Source organism: Lepisosteus platostomus, chromosome 5, assembly GCF_059453375.1.
Source record: "Lepisosteus platostomus isolate fLepPlt1 chromosome 5, fLepPlt1.hap1, whole genome shotgun sequence".
NCBI lineage: Eukaryota > Metazoa > Chordata > Actinopteri > Semionotiformes > Lepisosteidae > Lepisosteus > Lepisosteus platostomus.
This window is the reverse complement of record NC_142615.1, coordinates 55326210-55351321: the sequence shown is the minus strand read 5'-3', so window position 1 is coordinate 55351321 and position 25112 is coordinate 55326210. Positions and strand designations below refer to the sequence as shown.

The 25112-nt window shown below is 39.3% G+C and overlaps 3 non-coding genes across 3 annotated transcripts; 2 read left to right on the top strand and 1 right to left on the bottom strand.

Moving 5' to 3' along the window:
• Positions 1-593: 593 nt before the first annotated feature.
• trnal-uaa (transfer RNA leucine (anticodon UAA)) lies at positions 594-675 on the bottom strand. Its single transcript has one exon. It is a non-coding gene; the product is annotated as a tRNA-Leu (tRNA).
• Positions 676-23547: 22872 nt separating this feature from the next.
• Positions 23548-23619, top strand: trnaa-ugc (transfer RNA alanine (anticodon UGC)). Its single transcript has one exon. It is a non-coding gene; the product is annotated as a tRNA-Ala (tRNA).
• A 1077-nt stretch (positions 23620-24696) lies between these two features.
• Positions 24697-24769, top strand: trnak-uuu (transfer RNA lysine (anticodon UUU)). Its single transcript has one exon. It is a non-coding gene; the product is annotated as a tRNA-Lys (tRNA).
• Positions 24770-25112: the final 343 nt, after the last annotated feature.

Genomic DNA, 25112 nt, shown 5'->3' with positions numbered 1-25112 from the left:
GGGAAAAACGACAGTGCTGATTATTTTCCAGAGACAGAGCACTGATGACCTCTCCGAGCTGATTGATAAAGCCCACCCAGTGGATACTCTAGCAGAACGTCAAAGAACATTCACCTTTGTATCCAAAGAAACGACAGGAACAACATCAGGAAGCACAATCAATTCCCCTTTTAAATCTTTCCTGTAAGGTATGGTATGTGAATCCATGAAGTTAATCCTCTGATCTCTTTTGATCACGAACAAAGTATTTCTGATGGAGCGCTATGTTCAAAGATTTAATAAGCTTTACCCCTGCCAACGATTCGGCGTGAAGAATTAAAAGTTTCACAGACAAAAGCAGCTCACCACCACAGCCAATATTAAATGTACTTGCCGGTACACTATCATGTGCACTGCCTCAAAAGTGATCTCGGCAGACGTTGTTCCCTACATAAAGCTGAACGTGCCAAAGAGAATTTCTGTTGAGAAAGCAAAATATTTTTTCTGCCTTGATGTTAAGCCTGTCTTTTAGAAAGTCTATCTCTAAACACCTCCCGCAGCCTAACAAAAAGCGCTTTTACTGATTGTATTGCAGGTCTTAAAACATTAATATTTGGCAGCAGTGGGATTCAAACCCACGCCCCCAGAGAGACTGGAGCTTAAATCCAGTACCTTAGACCACTCAGCCACGCTACCTTCCTCCATACCCATCTTCACATTGCTGGCTTGGACTAGGGGGGGCTTCAGCTCTTGTCGTCAGATCTAATGATATCATGACATGTGGAAGTGACTGCACCTTCATCTTCCGAGATGCTTTCAATAACAAAAACGCTACTTTCACTGGCACAAACACAGCAATAATGAAGGTGGTGGGATTCATCCTTTGTGCTGTTTGTAGGGGTGCAACTCTACGGTGATCTGCTGACTTGAAGAGCAAAAATCAAAATCCTCTGCTATTACTGTTGCTTTTTTCATAGTTTCTTCAAATCCTTCATTTGAACGTAGATTTTGAAGGATATTGATGATAATACCACATAAATTGTGGTTTTCTTGTGATCGCCAATTTTATTCAAATAACAGCCTTTTTTACAGTTCCTTGCGTGTTTCACAAGGTATAATAGCCCCCTTCGCATCCTCAGCTAACATATTTTAAAATTACAATAGCTTATACAGCATGCATGTTTACATTTATATTAAAATTAAAGTAAATATACAAGAATACATACAGTGCTAACCCAATAATTCTTGTCAGGTTCTGCAACAAATCTGCGTTGTTATTTTAACATGTTTCAGCTGAGGGTTCAACAGGAGTATAAATGAATTTTCCCGCCAGCCATTCAAAGACCAAATTCCATGAGTGAACATTATTTTCTCAGATGTTGCCGGCATTGGACTTTGCCGGTGGTATTGAATTATGTCCACAACTTTTGTAGTAGTTCCTTCTTGAAATTCGACACGTGCAAAGCACTCGTAATATCATAGGTGTTAAAGTTCGCTGAGTCTATTCGAGTCATGGTGTGTATCCCTGCCTATCATTGGGAGACGGGTAACTTTTTTACACTCAGATTCCAATCTTCAATGCTTTGTGTGAGAGCTTACATAACTTTCATTTTCTCACAATTTCTGACGATTGTTCCAAAGGGGCACCCTGTCAATTCCGAATACTTTTCAAAAATCTGCCTGCATGTTTGATTATTGTCATTTCATTTAGAAAAAGTTCAATATTGATCATAACTAAAGAAAATAATGATCACGAACAAAAAAGGGATAAAGATGCAAGTCGATCTTGAATCAGAGCTGGGTGAAACGGGCTTCTGTTCTGATATGGTTGTATGAGAAACAGGAGGAATCGCCAATCTCCTATAGAACATGAGTTGAATCAGGAGTGAGACATTTAGTATACTCGTGCATATGTCAACGCCTGACCTACATCGTAAAACTAACATTAAGTTGTCAGAGACATTCATTTATATACAAACAAGAGACAGACCAAGTAATAATTCTACATTAGTTCAGGTGGGTAAACTTGAACTAACTAACTAATAAACCTTTTAATAATTCTACATTAACGTGTCCTACATTGATCAGACTAATTGACATGGTCTGATTCAGAGCCTGTGCAGTTCGTGCTAATTACAACAAGGACAGTTCTGATCCCTCATCACCGAACTGAACACAAGTTCAGCTGTTCTCCAGTTTTGTTACGCATGGTTTTTCATTGCAATTGAGTTCAGAGCTGGAGCTGATCTCCAGACAGTACAGTGTTTTGGGTAAGTTGTCGAAATTCGCATGAGGCTGCAGACAACTTACCCAAAGTGTTTTCTATAGCTTTCAGGTGGAGTTCATTTATATCAAACAACGTAAGTGGTATAAACGCAACAAGCCAGACGGCAGTCCAACTTATAATTTTCTGACGCGAGGCCTGACGCGTTATTCATTATGCCACTGACCCTGCTATTGTAGTGCTAAAAAACACGTTTTCTACATTTATGTCTGTTCACTCTAAAAACTCTAAAAAGGACAAAGGGTTTGTGTGTCCCGCTAAAATTCCGCTTCATTTCGAATGCAAATAAAAACCGTTTTGTTCCAAGAAATCATAGATTTGTCACATCCTTCATACTATACTTCTCTCTTGTATTAGTAAAGCATTTTGATTTAAACTGAACAATATATGAAAGGTTTCATCTATACACTTACACATAATAAGTATACGAATAAATACTCGGAAGAAGCCGCAGCTCAGGTATTATAGAGATTTAAAATCGGATCGGAGGATTTAGAGTCCAGACTGCAAACCAACAGCTTACATAAGTCTTTTATAGAACCCTTTTGATTTCCTCTACTTTGTCCCTGTGATGTCATTGTCCTGCTCGCAGCCGAGCCCGACACACGTCTGGTTTCTGTCGCTTGACGCACACCCTGCGGTCCATGCGGGTCCTAATACCCCAGTACAATGAAGGGGACACTAAACTGTAAACAGGTGCCGTCCTTCGGCTGAGACGTAAAACCGAGGTCCTGACTCTCTGTGATCATTCAGGAGAATGGTGGTGGTGGAGGGGAGTCCCCATTACCTGTAAAGCGCATTGAGTGGAGTATCCAGAACAGCGCTATATAAGTGTGCGTAATAATAATAATAATTATTATTATTGTAATGTAAAATGCAATAAAAAATAAAAAAATATCAAACTTTGATTCAAAATAGATTAATGTAAAAACTGATAAAGCTAATGCTTTTTTCAGGGCTATAGCTGTAGCTGCGAGAAGGTTAAAAGCGCACAAGTGATCTGTCTTTCGTCAAAGTAATTGCCGGAGCAGTAAGACGCAGAGCACCATCCAGCAGCTGTAGACGATGTTCGGGGAAGAGCTAATTCTGTTTTTAGCACAGGGAGTGAGAATGAGCTCAGTCCGGCTCCGAGCAGAATCCATCCTGGTTTGGTTACAGTGCGCCTGAGGATCTTTGGATCGCAACGTAAAAAAAACAATTGCTCACATCGTGTGACTTCCACGACAGGAAGGAAAGATATCACTTAAAAAAATCAGAACTGAAGATTTGGATCCTGGGCCTCAATTTGATCAAATTATTAAAATAATAATTATTAAAATATCAGATTGTGTTTCTGCAACATTTCGTGCACAGTACGCCATTTTTATCTAAAAATAAAACAACAGTCACAACGAGAGCTTTATACGCAGTCTGGGGTATATTCCCTTTTTATATTTTTGCCACTTTATATCGAACCTGTTATACTCCCAGAAGTGCACAGTAGATTGTACTTAATAAAAATGTACAATTCACCACTGGTATAAACAGATGTGTGCCGTGTTTGCCTTTGTAAGCATTTGTTTAAAAAATAAGTTCACAATACGATAAAAACACAGAAAGCACAAACTTTATAATACAACGATACAAAATCAATACCAAATCATTATGCCAATTAAGTACCTATCCTTTGAAAACAGAGAACATCTTTATATCTACAAAAAACTTGACATTTGTATGTATTTTTGAATTACAAAGCAGACAGAGTAGTCCCTTAATTCAAAGATCGGATCTTGGCCAAAACAAGACAATCAGACGTGGGCTGAATTCGGAACAGGAACCTCTACTTCGTCGTTTATTGAACTTTTGATAAATGTCTGAATGAAACAGATTCGCTTTTTTAACTCTTTGATTAAAGTACACAAAAAGCACCTTCCTTCGAGCCGGAATCGAACCAGCGACCTTAGGATTCCCTACTAATTCCCCTACACTCCTCCGCTCGACCAACTGAACTATCGCAGGGATGGCGGTAGGCTCTCTGGCACATACTGCCCAATGGAGTGAAATGTATAAACTTCCAGGGATATTACAAAATGTTTGATGGGCCATCAATCATTCCAGGCGGAAATTGACTCCTTTTTTTTCTCGAGGGATCATATTAAACATTTCATTAGTATCGAGAGGAGGATCACCATGAGACACAAAACAAATAGTTTCTTTCTGTCTTTATTAGAAAGTAGCGTTTGTGCTACATTAATAATATTTTCGTGGAAATAAAGAAGTTTCGAAATGTGGTTTTGAGTTAAATATTAGCGTGTTCATGTAATTAGTTTGTGTTTGTCATTACTATATATATATATTGCCATGTTACTAGAATTTGTAACTGAAGTTTACTAGTTGTGTTTTTTATGATGGTTAGACATTTGTTGATTACAATATTGTATATAATGTATAATTTGAACTACATATTTTTCAGGTGTGAATAGTTGTATATTTTAAGAATAAATTTCTAAAATAAATCATTGGCTTTATTTACTAGTTTCTACACCTATAAAAATCTTTCTTTGATGTATAATAGACCTTTAACTATATATGTATAGTAGTCTTCTAAATTTATCCGTATAATAAACTACAACCATTTATGTATAATAAACATATAATCAATTTCATTCTAGACCAGTTACGGAGCACAGTTACTCGTGTGGTATGCGTTCAATAGTCGTATATTCTACATCTTTTGCGCACTGGGATGTGCCGATTTTAACTTGGCAAACCAAGATACACATTTTCTAATGAAACCTTAATTAAAAGACAGTTTGTTTCTCGAAAGCGTGTTATGTAAAAAAAAGAGAAAAACGAAAATATATGGATGGTAATCTTTCAAAGCTGAAGATTTTACTTTTGAAAAATTGACATTTTATGTACTGTATGCAGATGCATTCGCTGGTTTTAGAACTTTGCTGTACTTCCTGAATCATTTTCAGTATTATAAAGTGGGTGTAGATTTTTCTTTCAGGTTAGGACGCGAGTGTGTACATGTGTTTGATTTTCGTTTCACTGATTCTCATTGAAGATTTGGGAATTAACGACGAAAGAATCAGTTGCCTCGGAAAGCAGAAGGTTTGGTTCTCAACGATATTGAAGACACGCCCATGTAGAGCAGCGGGTGATGATTTGTGCTATAAAAGACCAAGTGCTCAAAGTGACGTCTGCGTTTACCGTTTAGACTTTTCATCTCGGGCGCACTTTTAGAAAGCAAAGATAGAGCAGTTGTGTTGAATCACATTATAACAGCTGTCAGCAGAGTGGCGCAGCGGAAGCGTGCTGGGCCCATAACCCAGAGGTTGATGTATTGAAACCATCCTCTGCTATGTACACTTTATGCACGATTGATAAGCATACCATCAGTTTAATGAAGTGCATTAAAACTGTTTTTTTTCTCTCGTGTGTATGAAAGCTTCACACTTAAGGTACTCTTTCATCTTTACCAATAGCAGATGCCCAAATGTATCTTTGGTTGTTCTGCGATCCTTCATAGTTTCCTCAATTCCTTCAAATGAACATCCATATCAAAGCAATTATGTATATATATTACAATTAAGGTACATATTAAAAATATCAACGCACATTTGTATAATGCTCATTTAATAATGATTGTCAAGGATTGTCAAGTTCTCCAACAAATCTGTGTTCTAATTTTAAAATATTTTTGCTAAGGATACAACGGGTGTATAAATGAATTCTCCCAACAGCCAGTTAAAGAAAAATTCCACACGTGAAGATGGTTTTCTTGGACATTGACTTAGGTACTTATTTGTTTACTTGTTGTAGTTGCACACGAGTAAAACACGAAGATTTCCTGCCACATTCAAGAGGGTTTGCGAAGAAATCCCTTCGATTTTTAGCGGAGATTTTGTTTACATCATCACAATCTGAAGCACGTCCCTGAGTACGTTTGACCCACCAGCCCTTTGTTTAACAGCTGCACAGGGACACATTCCCGTTGCTTTTCACAACTCACATGTTTGTAGTAAAAGAAAATAAAATACTGTCATTTTCTTGCCAGCTGGCAGTATTTCTTCTGCACTGACCAGGAGTAACCAAGAAGTTCATTTCATCTTTCGCAGGCTGTAATCTACAGAAAAGGAAGTGAATACTTGTATTAAGCTAAATCAAGCCGACGGAGTTGCACTGCTGTTGTTTTTCTCCACTTTTCGTTAAAAGGAGAAAAAATCACTGGCATTTTTTGGAAGCATTTCTTCTGTCCTGAGAAGCAAGATTTGTATTTTATCTTTCAGAAGTTGTATGAATTTCTTGAAGTTCAGAAACAAATTGTTCCAGAAAAGAAATGAACACTTGCTTCAAAGTAAATCAAGACGTATGTGTCTCTTGCTGTGTGTGCTCTTATCTGTCCATCTCTCGCTCCTCTTCTCTCTGGCAGTCTGTGTAGAGTATCTGAAGGGGATGTAACACCACTTGGAAAAGAAGAAAAATTCTCAGGAAAAATTCTCAGGCAGAATAAAAAATCATTATTCTCTTCTCAGTCAGATTCACAGCTCAGACTCACACTCAGACAGGATCTCAACTCCGTACTGCTCTCTATCCTCACAATCCAGAACTAGAAGATATTCAGACAATCAGTGCTGCTACATGAACAATATCAGACAGAACAGCCTGGACTCATGTCACATTTCCCCCTTTTATCCTTCCTCCCAGCCCTCTTAGAGACATAAAAGACCTCCTGGTTCTCCTCTCTGTGAACTGGGCTCAGGGGTCACTGATCTGGCAGTTGTGGGCTCTGTTCCAGGTTGAAAGCAAGAAGGTTCTATTAACGCTTTCCAGGACTTCCAGCCCTTCAGTATTACTTTCTTTACTGTATGTCAGCCTCCCAAAATGTTTATAAATGTTTTATAACACATATGAGTGTGGAATTATCTTATTATTTATATATAGTATTTATGTAATAAACACCAGTAGTGACACTATGATCAGTATATTGATTATTTGTAGCCGATGGTCCGATGGTCGTGTCTACAATAGTGACCATTTGACCAGTCTGTAGCTCTGGGCAGTGGGACTCAGATCACACAGAAGACCCGTCTGTGTGTGATTCCATACCAGCCCTGGGATTCAGCTACTCTCACAAATGTCTCACAGACCGTCTTATAAATTTACAATTAGATGAAGTCATGTAACAGTTTTACAGATAATTTAAATAATCAGACAGCAGTTTTGGCAGTGGATACATCTCCACATGGGGAAAAGAAACTGAAATATATGTGCTCACTGTGAAGTAGGAAGAGGTGGTCAGACAAGCAAAACAACTTTGCAAATAATGTGAAGTGACATTGTTTTGTGTCAATCAGCTCACAGATTTCGCTTCATGTGCCTTAAGCTGTGCAATTTGTATGGTTGTTGAATGAGATTGGTTTCTTCACAAGCCCAGTCAATTGCCCAGCTTGCCGACGCACACCTTCATGAAGACTCTCTTTAAGATTTCATTGTCAAGTCGCCTCCTTTGCATACAATAGTAGCACCGACACTAAGAGAAAGGATGAGAAATGGCGTTTATCAAGCGATTGCAGTGTTTGTTTGACTGAGGATCCTTGTGTGCTGAACTGGCCTCTGGAGAAGTGTAGTGCAGTAAAACAGAAGGTTTGTGTCACTCAAGATTGTTACAGAACAGAACAATACAATTACAATACTTTTGTGAGAGTAAATATTACTGGTGCATCACAGTTCTTATAATGGTGAAAACAGGAGCACCTTCTCTACATTTTTGACTGAAGTATTTAAACGGAAAGAAATAATATCACTATGCAATTCATAAATGCAATTGAGCTCCTCTAAATGTTCTAGTCTGATGAAACAATGTATAGAATTAGGTGACAATATCGGAATTAATTCAAATGCACAAGATTAATTTTCAGCAACAAAAAAAGTGCTCGGAAATATTTTACAAGAATGAAACCTAACATTCACCTAAATAAACATTCACCCTCTACATAAGTAGAGAACAGTAGGACAGAAGGTTAGTGTCACTGGACACTGCATCAGAGAGGCCGATCTCTTCTCCCTCATTATGCAGGCTTACCCACTCATGATGAACTGTCCTCCAGTGATACTCAGCTGCCATCATCGACTCAGACATGACGTTCATGTACATATTATACCTTAATATGGCACTGCGTTACAATAATTTGATCAAAACAACTGGTGAAAAAATAATAATCAAATATTTATTTCCTTCTTTTAGTAAAGATAAAGACTTTGTCCAAAAAAGAAGCATTTATACCTTTCCTCTCCTACCAGCCCTTACAAGTCACCCAGTTTTTAATTTAGAGCTGGATTAAAGCTCTAGTCTCTTTGGGGGTGTGAGTTGGAATCCCACTGCTGCCAAATATCTCCAACTATCTCAGTGTTAAGAAGCAAAAAACACACATTTGCTGCAGAAGTAACAGGAGAATTTGTGCCATTCAGCCTTATAGCGTGATGTCATTTTCTCATGCTCATTTTTAGATGCTTGTGATCGAATCTATGATTCTTATGAGTGTGCCCTCCATAAAGGTAGCAGATATAACGTGCCACGTTTTCAGAGAATCGCATTAAATACAGTTCAGAAGAAGGCGACAAAGTGTCCGCTAGGCAGTTCAGCGATTTCAACAGTGTTCTCTGTTGATTAGGTCCAGAATGACACCCGTTACAACACACAGTGTCAGGCATCAAAAAGACTTCCCAAAACCCTGATCCTCTCCTTGATCCGGTGATGGCATCCAGACATTTCCTGCAACAAAGCCAGGATACGATCTTCAACAACACGAGTGAAAGGCTAATTCCCAACCTTTGCAATCCTTTGCAAAGAAGGACCGCATGTGCTCAGTGTTAAATGCACTGTTCATTATTATTAATCATAATAATAATAATCTTTACATTATATAGTGCCTTTAAAGGTGGCTTTCCAAAGCGCTTTACAGAATGAAACCAATAAAGTTAAAAAATACACAAGATAAGCAGGATGAGAATACACAGTTAGAGGAGACAATAGATGGTGGTATTAAATACAGTAGGAACAGAGGGGTAAAGAATAGTTCATTAAAGGCTCTTCTTTGTCAATTCAATGAAATGTTTCAGAAATGCTGAACGATTGATGTGTTTCACGCGCAGCGCGGGCTCTCCTTTGCTTACAAATATTTTTTTTCCACCAATTTACTCAACTACGATTTTTGCTGAGCATTTTGTTTGATTGCTTCCTATTGTATACTGCACTGATTTCTGTATTGTTCAATTTCCCTGTTGATTTTAATTTCTTGTTTTCTAAGACAATCAGACCAGCTGTTCTGACCATACCTTGCACTGGAGCCACTCTTTTCTTTCCAAAGGCGTGGAGAGAGATGCTACTGCAGGTAACACCCCATGAGAAACATCATGAGCATCTGTAAAAGCTCTCTACCTGCCCGCTCCCCACACCGACGTGTGTGAGCAGGGATTTAAAGGGACATTTTGAAGTGTAGAAACATTTTATTGTTACATACTTTTTCTGTGCAGTTAGTTCTCCTTCAACTCCGCCCAACAACAGAGGTCAGTTTTAATACAGGAGTAAAGGCACATTGCACATCTGCAAAACATCACATACAGGTTTAGGGAGAGCTACATCAGTGATTGGAAGGTAGGAAGTTTCGGGTCACTTTTTTATTATAGATTCAAGCAGCCCTGAATACCTTTTCAAGAAACATTTCAGAATCCCAGTCACGTCCAGTATGATTGCTACACAGGTCTACAGTATACAATCAGAATACTGTTTGTGCGTTATATAAAACACACCGCCCAAAGTATTTCTAAAACAGGAATTACACGTTTCTGAATGCGCGCTCCTTTATAAATAAAATAAAAGGTCTGAAGCCTGCTCCAAAGAAGCACTATATTCAGAGCTGACAAAGAAGTGATAGGAAACATCTCGGAAAACGAAGGTGCAGTCATTTCCAAGCATCGCACAACAAGAGCTGAACCCACCCGACGTTCTCCAAAAGAGTAAGGTGTTGGGAGTGTGGCTGGGTGGTCTAAGTGCTGGGTTTGTGCTCCATTTTCTTCGCTGGGTTAGGTTTGAATCTTGCCGCTGCTAAGTGTTGGTGGGTTAAGACCTTCCTTCTATTGCGAGTTCAATGGGTAAAAGCTTTGCTTGACAGTCTGTCGAGAGACTGAACTAGGTGTTTCAAGATAGTCTTTGTCAGCTTAACATCAAGGCATAAAAAAGCCTCATTTTGTGTTCCCAACAGCAATGCTCTTTGGTCCCTTCAGCATTATGCAGGGAACAACATCTGCCGTGATCACTTTTGAGTCAGTGTGAATCGTAGTGTGCCGCAATTGTTTTTTAAATTGGTTTTGTAGGCATGGTGCATTTTTCTGTGAAACTTGAATGCTGTGCTTTTTCACGCAGAATCATCGGCAGGAGCAAAGCTTATTCAATCTTTGCGCACAGCACTCCATCAGAAATACTTTGTCCAAGTTTTGAAGAGATTGTGGGATTCTCTGCACACGTTCACATTGCGTACCTCAGACAACAACACCATTCGATGGGAAGTTGATTCTGCTTCTTGCAGTTGTCCCTGTGGTTGCAGTAGTTACAAAGTTGCACTTTCCTCCACCTTCTGCTATAGTATTCACTGGGTGAGCTTCATCATTTGGCTCAGAAAGGTCAACTGTGCTTCGGAAAAAATCAGCTGCAGTGTCGTTATTTTGTCGGTGAGTATGGCTGTCTTTTAAAGCACATGAAAAACACGAGTTTGTGGATTTCTCCAAATAGCAACGAATTCAGTTGTGCAGTGCTTTACTGCTTTCAGAGGGTCTTTTATCAACGCTGCTATAGTAGAGAAGTGACATAATCACAAACACAGCCATTTGTGCTGGCTGTTTCTATCACATGATTTTAACTAATTTATCATCATCTCCAGGAGAGCACCTCGCACTGCTCACTGAGCTGATGTACAGTATGTGCCCATTTCTCAAAAATTAAATATCATCTGAACTGATTTTTTCTATTTTAAATGCTTTCCTACTCTTTTAATATTTCAGTTAAATCTTGAAGTACTTTCCATTGATATTAATCCTAGTCCCGATGAACGATTCTTGGACATGGTGTACCTTGAATAATGTTCTTATAGGTTCCAGTTTGGAAAAGTGCGCTCTCCAGAAGCTACCGAAACCTCCAATGGTCACACAAAGCTTAATGCAATAGCAACGTTTGGGGTTGAAAAAGAATATTACTTGCTATGAATACGAACACTGTTACAGGAGGCGCGTAAGGACTATTTTAGCTCAGATCATCAATTTATCTTACATTTCTACTCCATTAATATCGCTATTGAGTGCTAAAGGTAGGTCCTGGCAATACTTCATGAGATCTTCTTAAGAAAACTTAAAAAAATAGATTTCCAGTGCTGAACAAAAAGTAAAAAATATCGATTATGTGCAACTGATAAAATCTCTCTTCCAGGGATGTTGTAGCCACATGCAAATTACTTTATCAGCTTTAAAAGTTTCTTTTGCATTTATAAGACGATCAGCATGACACTCAAAACATACCTGTATTCAGTAAGCGCTGAGTCTGCTGGCTGAGCAAGTTGCCTCCTCTACACACAATAGCAGCCCTGAAGCTAAGATAAATGAAGAGAAATTGCTTTTATTGGGCACTTTTCATATCCGATGAGCTTGACATCTCCCAAGGGCGATGGAGTTTTTTTGCGACACTGCTTTTCCCTTTTTTCTTCTTTCTGTACTCTGATGGAAAAAAAAAAGAGAAATCATGTAAGGGAAAAATGTATTTTTTTTCATGGAGAAAACCTGCACCAGGAAATGTTTTGTTTTGAAGAAGTGATTTAACATGATACATGACCTAATTTACTGGAGTAAATGCTCACACTGCAAGGTCTGCTTTACTACAAGAGAGAAGTAGAGTGAAAGATGTCATAATTTCACTGCGTTGTTCAAGAAAACATCTTTTTCTTTGAATTCTAAATCAATCAGAATTTCAAAGTGACACACAAACCCTTTGTCTGTATTAAAGAGATGATATTTTAAAACTGATAAAAATGTAGAAAACACGTTTCTCACTTAGAAATTTTAGATGGGATGGTGTATTACTAGTTGCAGCGCTGAACTTACCATGGTGCAATTCAGTTACATGATTGGCCAGTGGTTTAATGGATAACGCGTCTGATTTTGCATCATGAGATTGTAGGTTCGACTTCTACCGGGTTCGTGTGTTTTTAAATCAGGCTACTCAGAAATAGATGTCCATTATGTGAATGAACCGCACCTGAAAGCAAACGTTGGTCAGGTTTCCTTCTTTCCAGCATGAAATAGCAAATCGTTACAAAAAGCACCAGCTAATGTCCAATAGCATTTTAATTAACATGAATATACTGTAAGGTCTTGGTACATGGGATTGGATTTCATCCACAATTTAAAAAAGGGCAAATTATATTTACAGGCTTCAGACACTTTTTAATACAAAAGTGACCTAAAACTCTGTAACTTTCAGGTTAGTTTGAACCTGTAATGAAAAAGGGGCCTGAAACTTCCATTCTGTGATGTAACTGTCTCTAAAGTCGGACGTGATGTTTCACGGATGTGTAGTGTGCCCTTTCTCTTGTCGTGTTCAAAATGACTTGCTGTGTAATTTCCTGAATGCGTGTTCTGTACTGCTCTGTTATTTCATTTAGATTATCTATGTGGTGTACAGATAAAACCAAACTGCATGGTATAATTTCCGGGTTCGGCACCAGCTGAACCTGAACATACATCAGCCAATCTCGACATGATTTGAACACACAACCTTCTGATGTGGTATCAGATGCACTACCGTTGCACCACAAGGTCACTCCCCGTAAGTGCTTTTAATTCCCCCAAGGAGAAAAATCAGCGTCCCTGAAAAAGATTTTTTTTTCATTCTCTCCTGTGAGAAGCGTCGCTCTTCCAACGAGGGTCTCTTCTTCCCAGACCACAGATTATTCTTCCTGTCCGGCTCTCATACAGAGAACAGACACACTGTCTCCACTAATGTGTTTACTACATCTATAGATCTGACCCCCTTACAGCCCTGATATTCCTGGACAGGATCCCATATTGAGCAGTATTTCTCGCGTTGTGAACTTACAGTGTGTACACAATGTACTTTATACATAAAGTAAGTGTTTTCGTAACTCTTGGACGTTTTGTGAAAATATTACTGGCATGTCAAAATCGCCCCCTCAACTGAACAGTTCCACCCCCCTCAGTTTTGGATAAAAGGTTTGGATAAAAAGTTTTTGAACACTTTCACTTACTGAACTTGAGCCGTAAAAAATAGTTGTACTTTGTCAATACTAACCCCGAATTCACAGTTACTACATCAGACTGTTTGATGTGCAGGGGGCTATCCATCCAGGAACAGCACGTTACATAGTGTCTATGTTTTGGGGTGTCAACATTATTATGACCTTATTTGCTCAGGTGGACCAATGGCTTGCAGTAGTTTATCCTTATACTTACAATCGTTATATAACTAGGACTGTAGTTATAGAAGTTTGTACTTTCTGTTGGTTTTACAATGATTTCTTAATGATTCAGAACCTCGTTACTGTTGATGTTGTTGCAAAAATGAACACATATGGTTGATGCTCCAGACAAAAATAATCACGTGAGTTCTGATGAACGTGGAACTGTTCTTCATCACTAAATACCAGATTGCTTGTCGTTATCTTCTAACATGAAATACTAATCAGTGGCATGCTTACGAGAATTCACTTGGATGGTTGCAACGGCTCCGTTTAAACCAAAATATCACTGCCCCCCTCAGGATTTCAGACCCCCCCCTACAGATCATTCCCCTGGCGCCAGTCCTGGGTATAATGATGAACATAGCTGCCTTGCAAGCAGTGAATCCGGGTGTGATTCCCACCTGACCCATCGACAAACCTTTTCCAATGAATCTTTGATCGATTTAAAAAAGTCTTGAAGCTGGTAGGCTAGGGAAGAAGCACTGTTTGAGTGCACTGAGGAAAATGTGCTACTGTGCTGTGCTGCTCCAGTAGCGCAATTGGTCAGGTTGTGGTGCTTTTGTAGTGGAGTCATACCAAGGTTGTGAGCTCAATCATCACGTGGAGTAGGTTCCGTTTTCAGCTGCAGAAACGTGCTGTTGAATTTAAGTTGGTTCTTGTGTTACTTTTTCCTCTCAATGGAGCTGTATTAATGCAGGCACACCTGCTTCCATGTCAAGTTATTTTATCATTGCTCACAAACCAACACACTGCAGACACCTCTGATATTGTCACTGTTTGTGGGCCACATGTTCCTGCTGTCAGCCTACCATGATCATACACCTATAGAAATATTATTGCTGTAGTACAGGAGCGAAGAAACGAAACGAAAGCACACCAAGTTTAAAAAGGTCAAAATGTGTCAAAGCCCTTCCTCGAGGAGGATGGGGTTCAAACCTACTTGTGTAGAGTATCATGTACTAAGAGAAGAGTGCTTTAACCACTAGGCCACCTCCATACACACTTTATCCCCCTCCGGACATGAGTTGGCCTCTTTCCCCATACTCAAGGGTAATTTTCCTCTTCCACCTACAATTTCAACATTTACCTTGCGAGATGTCAAACCACAGAGCCTGTGCTGCGCTTCAGTGTTAGCTGTAGTGGACAGCCCATTGAACATAAAAAGCATATTGAACTCCTTTGACATAAGCCATTTCTCGTCACTTGCTCAGCGAGCAGGCTCAGCGCACACTGAATGCAGGTGTCTCAGAGCAATTGAGATGTGTCCAAGTGGCTGTAAAAGGGATATCTGATGCCAATGCCATGGCTTAGTTCTCTGGTTGGAGTATTCTCGGTCGCATTTAATGGCAACGTCATGGCAACGTCAGCTCAAACCACCAAATGGAGACGGGCGTGCCGACAAGCTGACCCTGCTGATGCAGGATTAACACTAGGATGCGAGAATGCTGTGGCTTAGTTGGTTAAAGCGCCTGCCTAGTAAACAGGAGATCCTGGGGTTGAGTCCCAGTGGTGCCTGTCTTGCCACACAGTTTATCATTATGGACAGCAACATGCTTCTACATTAAATTTAATGGAAGTGTTCATTTAATTTTTGGAGCAACTTGTTTTTAAAAAAATCCATACAAATTGCAAAAGATAAAATACTCATCTGTTTTGTCAGTGCAGAGGAATTACTGCCAGCTGGCAAGGAAACGAAAAAGATTTTTTTGTCTTTAGCCAAAAACCTGTGAATGTAGAAGAAAGGTGATGTGCGTTAGTTTCTATGGCACAGTCAGTCACCGTATCCTTCAGTTAAACATAACGTTGGTAAATCAAAAGTCCCCAGAGACGCATTTCAAATTAATCCGACCTCAACACCGTCTCCCCTAAATGTGATGGGGTTTCTTTGGATGTCCTTAAGCATCCTGATAGTTGCAGAGATTTCAAACTTTTGGCACAAGTCAAACTACAAGAAGTTAATAATTGAGCGCCTAAGTCAATATCACGGGAATGTGACTATGTAAACTTAAATAGTATTCAAAATATTGCAATTTTGTTGTAGTTTAAAAAGATATTTTAGCTGGGGATCCTCAAATGATGAGGGTAGAAAAGAGAACTATTCGACACCATCAGGAGTGCTTAACGTGATAAAAGTGTTTTTTAATCACAAAGTGAAAATAGTGAATTTGTCTTTCACTTAGGCGTTCATTAAAAGCTCATTAAACAATGAAGGAGAGGCTCGTGTTCCGAATTCTCTTCGTGTCTCATTGTCTTGCTTTGATTTTTAAAATGTAAACTGTTGGCTATTCACTCTTCCTAACACAATTAAAGAGCCGAGTTTAGTTCAGAGGTAAAGCATCTCATGCATCGTTTTCTATCACCAGCATCTCCACTCTGGATTTCTTTTTAAGCGCGATATCTTTTCTGTGATTTCTTTCGTTTGAATTCCCTCATGTGTGAATTTCAGCGCGACACATAAACTCGTTTGTCTGTTTTAAAGAGATGCAATTTTTAAAACAGACAAAATGAAAGACTGTTTAACTAAATACACATAGAAAACGTACACCTAATTGAGAAAATTTGGACTGGGGCGATTTATTATTGTAGCGGCACAAGCTCACAGTGGTGCAATTGAGGAATGCGGTACAAGGGCCAGTGGTACACTGGATAACGCATCTGATTATGGATCAGGAGACTGTAGGATCATAATGCTCTTAAACCCAGTACCATAACCGTAGTGTGTTCAGTCCTACACAACCTTTCTATCGACTGAATAAGCCTCCTGTTCCATCTCCATCTTCTTCCCACACATTCCGGCTATTTCAGCACCGTTATTGTGGGACCACAGTCACAGATACGTAAGGGACACTATTCTGAAGAACCGTCTTAAATAAATAACGTTGCAAAAGGTAACAATAAGGGTTTCTTAATGTAACCTTACATTTGGCCGTACAATACAATTTTCTGTACCCTCAAAAAACTAAAAAAAAAATATTACTGCTTTCTCCTGAGAAAAACAAGTTTAGTGTCAAATCACAATAAATAATACAACAATTATACTAAATTAACACCCAGATATGACAACACACAGCTATGACAGAACACATTGAAGACTTAAAAGCCCTTTAAATTTTTATTTCCTTAATTTCCATTCTCTTCCCTCCCCAGGATAACTGAAAACTAACTATAATAAAGACTTATGCATTACTTGTAATACAGCTACTAATAAAGATATACATGGAAGTTAATTATTAATAAATAACACTTTTATTAATAAATACGTGTTAATATTTATATATATAAATATTTGTGGTGTCTGCAAATTTTTGTCGTTAAATATAATAATAATTTTCAAGCAAGTGGTGCATAACCTTGTTACTTAATGAGTACATTATTTCCATTACAAGACAGTTCTGATGTGATCAATTGTTCTGCTTAGTCCGCTACTGAGTTGCTTAAAACCTATGAAGAGGTGGTTTAAGCTAGACTCCTAATGCAGTAACATCTAACGGGCAGCAGCTGTTATTTTAGGTTTGTTGCAATTGAGAACAGGTTTAGTACAGAGTTGCTGACAAATTTCAGCGGAGTTTATTGAATATAAGTTTATTGCAATTGACCCATTGTAGCTACCAATCAGCAGCAAGGAAAAACAAACTTCACTTGTGCCTGTCAAAAAAATGGAAACAGAGTAGTAGTTTATGTGGTAATTTCAGGTACTGTACAATGTAAGAACTAATGTTAACTACTCCCATAGTAATGCGTGGGGTCCTATCAATAGAAAAAAACAATTGTTGTAACCCGAAAATACAACAAACACAAAACAAGAAGTCTTCCAGGAACCTAGGTAAATCCCGGTAGTTGTCTAACAACTACGAAAAAAAAACAAACGCAACAATTTCAAAAGAAAAAGAACATTAAAAACAAATCTGGGGAACAACAAAAACACAGAGTCTAATGCGAGAGCTTTTTCAAGTCTTCAGTGCTCCTCTCGTCTCAGTAGACCTCTCTCATATATTTGTGTACAGGTCAGCTGGAGATACACAGCTGATGGTAATTTAAGTAGGGAGCTGCGTCAGCATGCATGGGCTTCAAAGGAAAAAGTCAAGGTTTATTCCATGCTGAAAAGAGAAGGAAACACAATGTTTCAGCTGCGGAGCCTAATTTGATTGTGACTCGAAGTAAACCTTTACTTCTTCGTTTGATGTTAATTTATCTTCATCAGATACCTGATAGTATCTAAACTTAACAGTTGCTTTCAGTAGCTAAAGACACTAGGTGAGGCTTAAACTCACAACCTCGGTATAACTCCGCTGTGCACTGTTGTATAAGTACCGCGTGCTGACCAATTGCACCACTGGAGCTGTGCAAGGTGTGCAGAAACACAGGTTGAAAACGGTTTCGGTTGTGGATCCATCTATACATGGGGAACACTAAAATAGCAAGGAAAATACAAGAAAAGAAACTGAAAGAATTGTGCTAACAGCAAAGGGGGACGGAGGGAGGTGGTCGGACAAGTAAATCAGCCTGGCAGATTATTTGTATCGACATTTTTTGAGTCAATCAGCAAACAGATTTCTCTTCATGTGCCTTGAACTGTGCAGTTTGTATCTTCGTTGTAGATAGGTTTCTTCAGAAGTCCAGTAAACTGACAATAATGGAGAACTAGCTGACGCACCCCGTCGTGAAGACCCTCTGTAATGTGATTACACGTTTCATTTTCAAGTCGCCTCCTTTACACGCAATTGCAGCCCGGACACTGAGAGAAAGCAGGAGAAATGGCTTCAATTTCAATGTGAAAGCGCAGTACAGGCTCGATGGCTTCACATCTCCCATCAATCAAATAAAATTACAGTAAAGCGATCTAAATATGACTCTGAAGTACTGGGAAAGACGATTATTTTGAGCGTGCCTACCAGGGTCTGCTACGAGGCTGAAGTTACAGTAGCTTCTTATTCACCAGCTTCTTATGCGTGTTTTTCGTTCCACCTTAAATGGTGCTGCTGTGATGTTATGTCACTTTTCGCCTGTAGATGGCTCTCTTCAATCAGTACTAATCCGGCTGGAATACTGTAGACATCTTCACTGAAAGGGAATATCCAAATAGCGACTGTCCAAATTATATTTTTGTATGGAATATATTTCAGAAAATCGCAAACCAATTTTAAAAACTCACCACAACACGGACTTACACTGGGAAAAGGTGATTGCACTTTCTGCTTATTGCTACAGCCTTCCCCCCGATTATGAAAATGTCTCACAGTTCTGACACCGCCGTGTGAAAGACAATGTAACAGACTATCAAAATCCTGAAGTACAAGAAATTTTAATGCACCAGTTTCTTTAAATATGACCCTCTGATCCTGGCATGTCAGAATACATTTCGAAAAAGTATGGCACGAATTGCACGAATTGCAATGGCACAAATTGTTGAGAATATCACTGACCTTGCCGATATTTGCAGGGGATACGAGTGTTTTGCACATGTTGAACTACGACACGTCAAAATTGAGCTCCTTAGTCAATATCACCGGGAATGTCCAATAATGACGAACATCAGTAGCTTCAAGGAAACTTAGACTCGCACATGGAGTTTTATCTTCGAATGGAGGTTGGGAGAATTCATTTATACTCTCGTTGCTCATTAGCTAAACTATTTAAAAAATATATGACACAGATTTGTTCGAGAAAATTGTAATTGCCTTAAAGAGAGTCTTCTTGAAGATGTGCACCAGCTAGCTCTCCACTGTCAATTGACAGGACTTGAGAAGAAACTGTTCTCATACAACCAACATACAAATTACACATCTTAAGGAACATGAAGAGAAATCCGTGTACTAAATAACATAAAACTGTCGCTGCAAATTATCACCAAGCTGTTTTATGTGTCTGACCACCTCTTTCCTACTTTGCAGCGAGCACAAATCTTTCTGTTTCTTCATCGCTATTTTACTGTCTCTTTCCCCCATGTGGAGATGGATCCACAGCCGAAACTTTAGGTCGGTTCCTGTTATTCTGTCTGATTGAAAGAGCTTTATTAAAGGCACTCCCATCTCTGCAGGAAAGTTATTGCTGCTCTCAACACAATATACTGCAACCAAATATAGCGATACTGTCACTGCCTGTGGGCCACGTGTTCCTGCTGTCAGTCTATTATGTCATGTTCATCCACACCCAGAAACATTACTGCTGGAGCACAAGAGTTATATAGGCGCAGTCCATAGAGCAAGAATCTCTTAATCTCAGAACTGTGGGTTCAGCCCCCACATTGGGTCCCTCTGTGTCAATTTCATCCCCCCAATCCTCCTAGCATGACCTGATGGCGTAACAGTGATACCCAGTACCCAGCGTAATTCAGCTTTCTTTCCACTTGATTCAGATTTTGATCTGAAATCATCGGCCGAACAAGAGTTTGTCTAAATCGAGGGAGATCTGCTCACAAGCAAGTATTAAACACTTCAGCATTTTCTGTTCGAATACCACACTTTGTCAAAACACTGCCGCTTCTTAAGCTTATAAGTAACGGTTTTTGAGCACGCATTGTATTGTTAATGCTTATATTAAAAAAGCATAAATTCACATAGTGGAATTTGGACTGAACATAGTAGTCCAGCCCCTTTACAACATTACATACCCACTGATTAAAGCTTAAAACTACAGCAGCAGGAGTAACAATAATGACAACAACATGTTTGGAGTTCGGCATTTCATTTATTCTGCGGAAACATCGTATCGGAATGAACTGCCCGAGATAAAAGAGTAATTGCGGCTTCAGATCGTTTTTACAGAGCATTGCGTTGTTCTGTTCATGCTGACTACACACTTTAGATTTGTCATTTACTGCAGGCGTTGCTTTTCCAGGTTTTTCTGAAATTCCTCGCATTTGAGCCAGCACTAAAACATTTCATTCCCGTCGCTGAATACATCGTGGAAACGGTATTTGCAACGGAATGCTGTCACACATGAAACCTTTTTGTTATTCGGTTCTGAAGTTTGAAAATGAAAATAAAACGGGGGTCAATTCATAGGCTTGAAAGAAGTCCAAGCAGCATAAAACCCCGCGAATTCTCACAAAGGCTGCACCTTTCTTCTGCTGCTTTTATAAATCTGCCTTAAACATTTGAATGCATACCTTACTGCTGCTAATCACATTCACGTGTTTACAAAGCTTTTTTCTGTCCGTTATGTTTTTGCTAAGCAGTTTCTCCGTTTTCCTCGTACTGTGATTGTCAGCGAGCACAACAAGACTGAAACAGTGTAAAGGCAGGTAAAAAAAGACAGGGTAAAACGCCTGATTGTCGGGAGTGGGATTTGAACCCGTGCGTCTATTTGGAGAGTGAAACACAAAGCTTAAAAGACACGAAGTTGTGAATTTGCTGTTTTAAACTGCTCGACTGTCGTGAAAAAAATGTGTGCTGATTGCTTCTTTCTTACCAAAAACCCAAACACACATTGAACATTTACCTCTACCATACATGTCAAAAGCTCACTCCCCATCATTTCTATCCCTTTATTTCATTCTTTTGATGCGTGTTTTTGCACATAACCTGTTACCTTTTTGTTGTTTTGCACACTGCCTGTTGTTGTTTTTTGCACATCGGCTGTTGTCTCTGTCTTTCTTTTGTTATACAATTGTATTGTTGTTGTGTTTTTTTTCTTTGTACTACTTATGTCCGAGAGCTAGCTAAATAGCATTTCGTTATACCTTATACCTGCGTATGAGTATAATGACAATAAACTTGAACTTGAACTTGACATAGTCTTGCAGGCAGTATATTATTTTATCGTTTACTCGTTTAAAAAAACACGGTCTTCTCGTTCCTAAGTCAGATTTTTAGTGCTTTCGAACGTTACTTCCAACCTGGACTGACAGCTCACCAGATCTGTTTGTGATCAGACCATGGAGTCAGGGGCTGTACCAAGCGCACGTTCCTTCCCAATGCTGAGGCGATCATTCAGAAGATGGGTGTGAAGAGAGACAAGCTTTGTCGACTAAAAAACAAGGCAGGATATGCACGGATACTAATCACTGGCGATAGTTATGTTCTCTTACTATTGAGACTCCTACATTGCAAGTTTTTTTGAAGACTTCGAAATAGGCACGGGTTTGGTTTGATAAAACGATCGTCGATTTACGAGACTGACGCCTTACCACTTGGCCACCGCACCTTCGAAAAAACGTGGGAATAATGTTGTTCAAATTATTTTTTTTCTGAATCTGGTTTACATCGCCTGGAGGTAGCAACAACAATAAAAGGGATACTTAACAAGGCGATACACTGTAGCAGTGTGACTCCAACAGATGCTCCTGAAGAGGCTGGAGGTTTAAGCCAGCTCCTTAGAGCGCTCGGCCGTGTTACTCTCAACAGCGGCTCTTCAGCTCTTGTTGTTTGACCTAGTGGTTTTATGAGGCGTGGAAATGACCGCAACTTCGTTTTCTGAGATGCTTTCTCTCACGTGGTGAAATCTCGACCTCTTTGGCATCTCTGGCTATAGTTCTTCTGTAGAGCACCTCTGCTTATAGTGCCCTTGAAGTCATTTTATTTTTACAGGAAGACGCATTCCCTAACAATCTCTCCTGTTTTAGAAATGCTTCATAAGGCGTGTTTGATTCAACGGACAAACAGTATACTAATTGTTCAATGCAGATCTATGCAGCATTCGTACTGGATTTGACTGGGATTCTGAAATACTTCTTGAAAAGGTATTCAGATTTGAGAACCTATAATAAAAACACAGACCTGAAACTCCCTAGCTTCCAATCCTTTACTCTTCCTTTACTCTCGTAGTTTTCAAAACGACCTCCGTTGTCGGGCGCAGTTAAAGTGGAACTGGCCTGACTGCACAGGAAAGTACGGAATGCTAAAATGTCCCTTTAGACCCTCGTCATGTCTCTGTGAGGAACGGGTAGGTAGAGAGGTTTAATAGATGCTCATGATGTTTCACACGGGGTGTTACCTGTTGTAGTGTTTCAAAAGATGTGTTAGCGGACCACAGATTATCTTGAAAAGATTTGGGTTTGCACTGGCTGGGATTAAAAAACTGACTCAATTATTTGGAAGGCGCCTGTACCACCAACGCACTCCCGAGAAGCACCCGCAAATTATCACAATCCTCTCTCTCACCTACAAAGTTATAGAGACACAGACATCCAATGAAAGCTCAAGGCTCCACTCAAGGCTTTATTCACTCAAGGCTCCACTCTTTTGTTGTGATGTCATTTTAATAAATATTAGCTTTGACAAGGTGTCATTTTTGCCTCTTAAAGTTAAAGTCTGCTCCTTTCTTCCTGGTATAGAAAGAACTAAAAGTAAATTATTCAGCTCTACCGCCTGTGTGCATTGACAAGACATCCCAAAAGGACATATTAAATAAGAACACGATCCTTCCTGTTACCATTCCTGTGGTTGGGGCGTTGTTTCACCCTTTTACGTTAAATCATCAGTACTGCTGTATTTCTATGCATAGTTTAATCAAGAGCACTTAAAAGATGCAAATAGGTTTCAAATAAAATAGAATTGAAGGACAGTCGAGTAAGGAGGTAGAAAAAAAAGCACTCCCCCGTCTGGGAATCAACCACCGTCGCCCATGTAACTGGATGCAAAAATAACAGATTAATTTGTGCCCAGCCTCTTGAAGCTTCGATGCGATTATTTTTCCTTCCTTATTTTTTCATTCCTATGAATTTACTCTGTAGTAGAAGAAACGCGAAAGTGGGAAACTGCAGGCATTCTTCGTGAGTGGTGTGATCAGTGAGCACTTGCACATCTCTAAGTCTGTTCCATAAACTTTTTCATCGGGGATGTAGCTCAGTGGTAGAGTGCATGCTTTGCATGTATGAGGTCCCGGGTTCAATCCCTGGCATCTCCAGGTGCTTTATATTACAGTACTCACATCGCAATCTTCTGTTGAGTGAGAACTCTTTGCTCGTGTTCAGAGAGAGCCAGGTTTACACAATTAAATGCAGGCACACTCGACGTGCTGCACAGTTGCGCTGCTGTTTTAACAGAACATTTAGTTCTGTTAAATCCTAAATTATTTGAACTAATTTAGTTAAGGAAAATGCAAAAGAGCATGACAAGTATTGATCGTATAAAATATCCATGGCACAACTCGAGAAAGTACTGAAGGACTACACATCGACTTTTGATGATTACAAGAGATTCAAGAAACACAACCGTCCGCACCTGGGTTTGGATCCTGAACGCTAGAGTTAAAGGAACATAAGCGACGTTTATGACCTATAAACTCTCTAAATTGTCTTATAGTTTATGAAATAAAAAAATTACTTACTGATGATAGACGATTTATTAAATTTTAACAAAATCACAATTACAAACTTTTTCGGTTAAACTGTTATTCATATACTCTAACGTAAATAAACGTTAGTGTCTTCCGGTGTGTGAGCCAATTTCTCCCAAAAATATTCGTTAGTCTGTCGGGAGGCTGTGCAGGGTGTGAAGAAATAGAATTTCTAAAAGACAGGCTCCCTAAGCTTAACATCAAGGCAGAAAAAATGCTGTTTTCTCTACAGAAATGCTCTTTACATTTCAGCACTGTTGCAACTCCCTTTATAAAGGGTGTGCACACGTATGCAACCAAGGCATTGAAAGATTTTTTTTTTAATTATTGTTCCAAAAAATGTTCCATTTGTTTTCTTTTTAATGTTGTTGATTAAAAGATTTTATTAAATGAGAAAAAAATCTGAATGTGAAAAAAGGTCCAAATGCTATTGAAAAAAATCAGTAATGTGAGGAAAGATGGATTGTGGGAGCCCCTTAACTACCCATGTCATGCTGTATTTCTCACTCATTCTACTGGGAGTGGTGCCGTCGCTTCATGATAAAGTCTGTCAGTGGTCATTCCAGACGGGTCAGGTATGACTGCTCTTCGGAACAAGAGACACGTGACTTGCGAGGATCCCGACAGTGTCGACTTTCTTTCAGAGCCCGGATAGCTCAGTCGGTAGAGCATCAGACTTTTAATCTGAGGGCCCAGGGTTCAAGTCCCTGTTCGGGCGGATGTGCTGTTCTTAAGTCTATTGTGAATGTCATTCTAAATAGTCTTTAATCTTTCACTGTTCTAGCTGTACTTGGTTATTTTAAATGTCCATTACTTGTCCATTACTTGTATTTACTTGTATTTACAGTAGTGTATTTAGTGTTTCATTTCACAAACCGAAAGTGTTCAAGTAGATCTTGTCACTCTACTCCACGTAATAAATTAAATCACAGTAGAGTACAGAACACGCAGTGAGGAGCTCACACAGTGAGTACTCTTGAATACAAGAGGAAAGGCACACTGCAACTCTGCAGAACATCACGTCCGAGTTTACAGTGACAGCAGAGGTTGGAAGCGACGTA